The following is an 8557-nucleotide window of genomic DNA, read 5'->3' as shown; positions in this document are numbered from 1 at the left end:
GTATACTGCTCTAAACTCTAGACTCCAAAATCCAAAGGATATTCATTGTCTCAGAGGTGCCTCACATTTAATGTTAAAAACAACAAATAAACAAAAAAATGGAGTTCCCATTGTGGCCCAGTGGTAATAAACCCAACTAGTATCCATGAGGATGTGGGTTCGATCTCTGGCCTTGCTCGGTCGTTAAGGATCCAGCATTGCCATGAGCTGTGGTGTAGTTTGCCAACTGGGCTGGATTCTGTCTTGATGTGACTGTGGCATAGGCTGGCACCTACAGCTCCAATTCGACCCTTAGCCCAGGAACTTCCATGTGCTGTGGGTGCAGCTCTAAAACAAGAAACAAACAAACAAAAACAATCAAGCTTTTATGTCAAACCTGTAGTTTCCAATTTATTAGAATTTATGCTTCTAAGCCTTCACTTCTCCATAAATTATACATATATATATATTTATGTCTATAAATTATAAGTTAAATTTCAATTAAACAACCAGAATATATCTGTAAAACACAAATATAAGCATTTACTTTAAACCTTTAAATAGCTCCCCAATGTACATGAGAGAAAATCCTAACTCCATATCTGAACCTAAAATGCCCTCAGTCTGACCTGGGCCATGTCTCACGAGCCTCCTTTTACTTATGTAACATTGTAGGTTGGTTGACTTCCTTCCAGATACCTGAAGACCAACAGGGAACACAGATGCTGCTTGCTCTCTTACCTAGAACCCTCTTCTCTATTCTCTTTACTTGGCTGGTCTCTTCTCATGACTCAATTCTCATTAAAAGTCACCTCTTCAGAGAAAACATCATTAAATTCAGTCTCTTCCATTATTCCCCATCTCTTCACTTTTTATTTCCTATGTCACATTTAGCCCACTTTTGATTATGTATAATTCAGGTTTACTGTCTGTTTTTCTTCCCTCCACACAGAAATATATGTAAGCCACAGAGGGCACAAGGGCTATGGTTCCCACTTACCATGCAGCACATAATACATATCTGGCCCTTGGGAGTCAAACCAGGATATTTCAGATAAATGAATGTATTCAAATGCCAGCACCCTTTCCAACCTTGTGAAATAGACACTTTTACGTGTAAGAAAACTAATTAGCAAATAGCAGAAAAAGCTCCAAAAATATTCTGTTTCGGTAAATGTCCCTAAGCAATATGTCACTTTATGTTTATCTTTGACATAAAATTTACTTATGATCCAGAGAGAAAAGCAGGGGAGAAAAATATCCAACATCCATATTTGGTCACACTGAGTTTTGTACTAAATTTTTTATGAGGATAAATGTTTTCAGTGTAATAGACAATTCTAAGGGGAATATTATATTGAATATTATACATTTAAAATTTAGGATTGGATTCATTTTTAAATCTTCAAGCAAATCCAGTATATGCTTAGGTTGACTTTACAGAGACAGTATATTTGCCAAACCCCCAGTGACCATAGTCAGCTTTTCTGTCTAAATGCCAGAAAATGTTATCAGAGTTTGGTTATAACCTATTGTACCAATGACGTTTCTTTTTAATAACAGAATTATTTTGCCAGTATTTAACACCATTTTGTAACTAATATAGCACTTTAGGAATAAACAAAAATACTTCCCCAAAAATGGTTATATATTACAAACTAGCATGAAATAGGTTATTTTTGCTTCAGATTTCTTTTTGTTATTGGGGAGGTTTTAGTATATCTTAATAGTTTCATTAAATAATTACATAGTTCATATAAATATCAAATAATAGTTTCAAATTATACATTTTTGTCCTTCAAAACTATTCTCAAAGATTTTAAAGATCAACTTTTTGTAAGCTAACTTTTCTTTCATTAAAATATTTATCCAAAAATAACATCATATCCTTGCCACAGTGAGACACTGTTAAGCTGTCAGTCATTGCCCCTGTATAACTAAAATTACATGTGAAAAAATTTCATATTGTAATTTCATGGTTCTTCTTGAACAAAGAAAATCTGATTGATTGCAATCATTTACACAGCCAGAGAAGAGAAGAATATTAAAAAATTCAAATATATCATTTTAGGCTTCTATCTACAAAGCTTTGTGAAGTAAACTAAAATGAGAAATCCTGCATTCCTTCCAGATTGCAAAAAGCAGCTGTGAATTCAGATTCCACAATTCATCTTTCATTCTGATGATCATTCTTTTGAAAGAAATATATTTATAATTTCCAAAAGAACTGCCTTAGAGGTAAGTGGTATCCAAATATTGTTCTGCAGAGATAAAAAATATACAATGTCAGTGGTATTTGGCTGTAGATTCATGATGTATTGTACAAGAATACAGACACATCATTCCTACAAAACTTGTAACATCATGGTTTAAGGACTATTTAACCTTTAACACAAATCATTTTTATTTTTCTGCTGGAATTTAAAGCACTTTATACTGTTATATTGCATATCTTTTTGTTTCTCAATTTCCCCTGAGCTCTACCCACTGAAAATTGTAAAGATGGAAAGAATGAGGAACATAATGGCAAGGCAAACTGGGAAAAGACGGAGAACAAATTTCCAAAGAAGATATATTTTTCATGGAAGTCGATGCCAGCAAAAGATTTTTAAATATTAGAAATAAATTGGTTCCAGTTTTTTCATGATGAGTTATTTCTGCCAGATAAACCTAGGAGTAAACAATAGACAATATTAAAAAAATAAGTATGCTGGCAACATAGTAAATTTTATCCTCATATATTTCCTATTCAATGTTGTAGAATGTTCTTAGATTACTTGAAGCTACATCACTGACAGTGTGTAAAGAGAAGATAATAATCTCTAACTGATCTTGAAAATAAGAGAAAGGGAAAAGTCAGATACTTTAATTTCATAAATAATCGAATATCAATGACAAATTTTAAATCTTTCTGTTGCTCTATTTGGTGAAGATGTGTATATTTCTAAAGAAGTTTTTGAGACATAGTTCACATGGATGAGATTTAGCATGCATTTTCTTTCTCCCCAACAGAGTAACACTGTAGTTGGTACACAGTGTCAAAGAGAAATAGAGAATAAAATGTTTTGAGTTCTATTGGGACAATAAAAATGATTTGTATTAAAGGTTAAATAGTCCCTGAACTATAATGTTACTAGTTTTATGGGAATGATGTGTCTATATGCTCGTGCAGTGCATCATCAGTTCACTGCCAAAAACCATGACATTGTACATTTCTATTTCTGCAGAACTGTATTTGGATAGCTTCTGCCTCTAAATAGATCGTTGCAGATACAAGAGCAATGGACATCTTATCTAAGAATGAAGTAAGGGATCATGACCCTAAATGCTGCAATATATCATTCAGCATAAAGGTCAGTGGTGAAGTTTACTATCTAACTATATTTTGTGTTGCTTCAAATTTTCAAGCAAGCTAATTCTCTTTTCACCGAGTGGGGAATAGTTTGATTTAATAGAAATTAAGATTTGAAATCATTAACTTTGCCTTTTTAAAAAATATCCTTGAGACGTAGTTTTTTCAAAGCTTACTAATTAATTACATTTAGGAGGCAGTTTTATAAACGGATGCACAGAATTGGCAATTATCTACTGAAGTCAGGTTATACAAAGTCATTCAAGGAAACTATAAATATTTTAATTAAATGAATGTCATATGCAAATATGTTCCATACATTTAGAAATGTCTAAGTGAATATTAAATTATTTCTTCATATGGTAAATATTGTGTCAAACTCCTTAAAATAATTGTAAGAAGTACAATTTCATAACCTCTATTTTTTTGTTACTACTTGGTCTCTTCCCAAGTGAGTAAAGGCATTCAGAATGAGTAAATAAAAATTTTAGTGGAAAGTCAATGCCTTATTTTAGGATTTTTTTTTTGAAAAGAGCCTTGTTTTTTATGTACATTTTTCTTATACTATAGTGTTAGTATGGCATATAATATGGTGTCTATCTCACTTTGACGAAGCATAAAAGACTAGTGATATATTTATGTATAGCAAAACAAAATTACTTCATTTCTAATAGAACTGTAAAAGCCCATTTCTAGGTAACATTAAGCCTAAGATATGCATCATTATGTTCGGGGTGTGTTAATACAATCTCTCCAAATCCTTCTGATTATTAGCTTGGGAGTAATCCACTGATTTAACTTTAGATCTAGGGGCAAAGGGAGAGGCGAGGGCCATATAATACAATGAGTGAAATAGATTGGTTGTTAAAGTCAACCAAAATATATCAAAACTTTGTATGTAATAAAGTATGCTGTAATTATATTGAAACAAAACAAGTATGTTACTGGTAAATATATTTTAAATTTGAAATCAAATCTCAAAAAAAAAACAAAACATAGAATTTCCTTCTGTCATTATTATATTTGTCAAGTAAACCTGGAGCCCTTTCTGCTGCATCCATTATCAAGCTCAGGTCTTATGCTTTGCATTGTTCTGTGCTTTTGCAATGTGTGGAACTTGTCTTTCAATCTCTTACTAGCAGCAATATTTAATTTCATTCAAGTTCTGACTGGAAAACACACTTCTATCAAACTAAGGTACTTCCATACACAGAATTTTTACATCACAGCTTTTATAGTTAGAATAGCTACCACAAAGTTTTCTGTAAAAGGCAGACATTTCAATATTGATGACTTTAATATTTGGAACTGGATTGCACCATGATAAAATACCTTCTAGTTCTAGCTCTTGACTCACTTAACCACAGTGTATGATTAAAAACCATGAGGTCATGGTCACTTGTTTAAGTCTGAAACTGTCTTTTTTTTTAACCTGTTCATGGTCATTTAGATAATCCTGTTAAGATCCAGAAAGTGATTTCTGACAAGCAGTATAAGCCAGATCAATCCCTGACAGAGGTTTCTGAAAGACCTAATTTCACAAGAGATTGAGTAAGCGAATCATGTACCATTACTGTCTTTATTCTATAAGGGATTTAGATGATGAATAATAATAGCAAAGAGACACTCCCATTGATCTCATCTTTACTCCTGAACTAAGATGAATTTTTACCTAAGATGGTACAAACTCATTGCAAGTTACACATTGAAGAATCTGTTCAGTATCAAGTGACCAATCAGTTCAGTAGACAATGGTTGAAGACAGAGACATATGCAAATGACTATGTCTCCTATAGTAATCCTCCTATACAGCAGGAGTTCCATTTGAAATTCTTAGTTAAAACAAATCAAGGTGAAAGGATGAACTGAATGAGGGTAAATACTGTGTCACTGCCAAATATTTCTAAATAGGATTTCAGAGTTATATGAGGTCCAAAATTAACTGACCATTTTTGAAATATTGCCTTTAATCATTTACCTTGGCAATTTTATATTAAACTTTTCCAGAATAATCCCACATGTATGCACATATATAAACACACTCACTCACAAAATTATTTCGTGACTCTGTCCCAGTCATGAACTTCATGTCTACAAGCTCTAAGTCACATCATAATCCCACTGATAACACATCACAAATATATAATAGTAGCAGGTGAAAACAACAGAAATCAGTGACGACTTTTTTTTTTTTTTTTTTTTACTTAATAGGAACTGGGTGTGCTCACCCATATTTTATATTTTAATCTTCTGGGCAACAATTATTTCAGTTAGCCTTATATTTGCCAATGTTTGTTATATTTTTTAGGTACTCTTTCTCTTTATTTAATAAGAGCACCTCTAAACTTACCACTTTAAAAAAGGATTGACATATGACAACTGTTGTCATTCATGATATAATTATACTAAAAAAATAAACCCTCTTAAAATCTGAGTCTTTCCCTTTCAGTTCCTTGTTTTTCCTAACACATCATTTCTTCATGTAGTTATCACCATTTAAAAACAGGACCTTAAACTGCAGTCTTTTAACATAGATACAGTTGGTTTGAATGTTAAATACATACAAATATTTTTCAGTTCCACTAAATAATATGTTCTCCGTTTGCCTGAAACACTCATCCTCTTAGTTTAATTTTTATAAATTTACTTTTGTTAGAAATGCTTATACAGAAGAATATTACATATTTTTAAAAAATTTGTAAGCATAATGACAAATAGAGATATTGTTCAACTGCAGTGTCAAAAGGAGGAAGCAAGAAGCCATCATGGGAACTGGGGTCAAGTACAGAGCAGCCAGTGATCAGCCCTAGACAATCATGGCCAAATCAGAATGTTGGCTTCAAGTTTGGAGCTCTTCCAATTTTCCAGATGAGCCAGGGGATTGGGATTTTGACCTGATATCTAATGACTTTTTAGTGTTGGTTAAAAATTATTGAAATCTCTATAACATGATTAAACCTGGATCTGATACGCAAGACCTATGTCTATGACCTTTCAGCGTCCCAAATCAACCTCCATCTTTTATAGAAATTAAGATCCAGAAAATTGAAGGGATTTTTCCCAAACACAGAGGGAGAGGTAATAAAGCTAAAAAAAAAAATATGATATGGGGAGATACAACACATTTAAACTATGTCTGACATTAACCATTTCATTGTGATTAAATTTTGAATCAACCAGTAAATACTAAATAATGCTAAAGATATAAACTCTACCAAAATAATACAGATCACCAGCTGGATTATTTCAAATTCAATCTAAATGTAGATTTAGGCCAGACAATTTCTAAATATTTTTGTTGTTACAGAAGGATAAAAGAAGAACTTCAAAATATATTTAAAAGCAAATGCCTTACAGAAAAGTAAATTTGTGGGGAGGGAGATAAAGTAGCATTTGGGTGTTAACATGCACATACCACTATACATAACATATATAACCAACAAAGACCTACTGTATAGTACAAGGAACTACACTCAGCATTTTGTAATAACCTGTAAGGGGAAAGAATCTGAAAAAAATAGATATATATGTATAACTGAATTGCTTAGCTGTACACTGAAGCAACATTTTATATCAATTATATTTCAATTAAAAGTAGAGAAATAAAATTTTTCTTTTTTATATCTGCACCTGCAACATATGAAAGTTCCCAGGCTAGGGGTCTAATTGGAGCTGCAGTTGAGGCCTATGCCACAGCCACAGAAACTCCAGATCCAAGCTGCCTCTGTAACCCATGTCATAGCTTGTGGCAACACTGGATCCATAACCCCCTGAGTGAGGCCAAGAATCAAACCCACATCCTCATGGAGACTATGTCAGGTATTTAACCCGCTGAGCCACAATGGGAACTCCCAAAAAGCAAATTTTAAAACTTATACAACCCAGCAGCAAAAAAACCAATCAATCAATGGAAAAATGGGCAAAAGACCTGAATAGACATTTCTCCAAAGATATACAGATGGCCAACAAACACATGAAAAAATGCTCAACATCACTGATTATAAGAAAAATGCAAATCAAAACTACCATGAGATATCACCTCACACCAGTCAGAATGGCCATCACTAATAAATCCACAAATAACAAGTGCTGGAGGGGCTGTGGAGAAAAGGGAACCCTCCTGCACTGTTGGTGGGAATGTAAACTAGTACAGCCACTATGGAGAACAGTTTGGAGATACCTTAGAAATCTATACATAGAACTTCCATATGACCCCACAATCCCACTCTTGGGCATCTATCCAGACAAAACTCTACTTACAAGAGACACATGCACCCGCATGTTCATTGCAGCTCTATTCACATTAGCCAGGACATGGAAACAACCTAAATGTCCATTGACAGATGATTGGATTCGGAAGAAGTGGTATATATACACAATGGAATACTACTCAGCCATAAAAAAGAATGACATAATGCCATTTGCAGCAACATGGATGGAACTAGAGAATCTCATCCTGAGTGAAATGAGCCAGAAAGACAAAGACAAATACCACATGATGTCACTTATAACTGGAATCTAATATCCAGCACAAATGAACATCTCCTCAGAAAAGAAAATCATGGACTTGGAGAAGAGACTTGTGGCTGCCTGATGGGAGAGGGAGGGAGTGGGAGGGATCGGGAGCTTGGGGTTATCAGACACAACCTAGAATAGATTTACAAGGAGATCCTGCTGAATAGCATTGAGAACTTTGTCTAGATACTCATGTTGCGACAGAAGAAAGGGTGGGGGAAAAAATGTAATTGTAATGCATACATGTAAGGATAACCTGACCCCCTCGCTGTACAGTGGGAAAATAAAAAAAATTATTAAAAAATAAATAAATAAAATGTGCAATTACTCTATGATTCCAGACAGGCACTAGCAACTAATGTAGGCCAAAAATTCTGCATGACTTAATTGGCTTAAATGATTCTTTGGACATCATCACTGCTCAACCCTAGCTGCATAGCTCCACCCTCTGGCACATAAAGAGTGAGGCCAAAAGAATCTCATTAAAAATCAAACACATTTGGTAAACATTCAGTATAACCAGTGCTGGTTAGAAAATAAAGTTGTTTTGATTTTGCCAAACTGATTTTCATGTGTAGATTAACAGGTTATAAATAGGTTTTTCCTTTCTCTCAGTAATATTGTCTCAAAACTATGTTAGTTTTCTAGACTAAAGTAAATAAAATTGTGTTTTGATATAAATATGTTGTAAACTACACAGTCAAAGTAAGT

General features: G+C 33.5%; 1 long non-coding RNA gene across 2 annotated transcripts in view; it reads right to left on the bottom strand.

The window, feature by feature from the left end:
• Positions 1 to 363: 363 nt before the first annotated feature.
• The window catches only part of LOC110257172 (uncharacterized), a 207761-nt gene continuing 199567 nt past the window's right edge, over positions 364 to 8557 (bottom strand). For both annotated transcript variants that reach the window (XR_014829791.1, XR_014829787.1), the window contains one exon: positions 364 to 2240. This is a non-coding gene — a long non-coding RNA (uncharacterized LOC110257172). The remainder of the gene's footprint in view (positions 2241 to 8557) is intronic.

The sequence above is a fragment of the Sus scrofa genome, chromosome 15, assembly GCF_054392235.1.
Source record: "Sus scrofa isolate SSC_HxYL_T2T_F1_AM1 chromosome 15, Sscrofa_HxYL_maternal_Yorkshire_Landrace_v2.0, whole genome shotgun sequence".
In the NCBI taxonomy this organism is placed as follows: domain Eukaryota; kingdom Metazoa; phylum Chordata; class Mammalia; order Artiodactyla; family Suidae; genus Sus; species Sus scrofa.
This window is presented reverse-complemented; position numbering and strand designations above follow the sequence as displayed.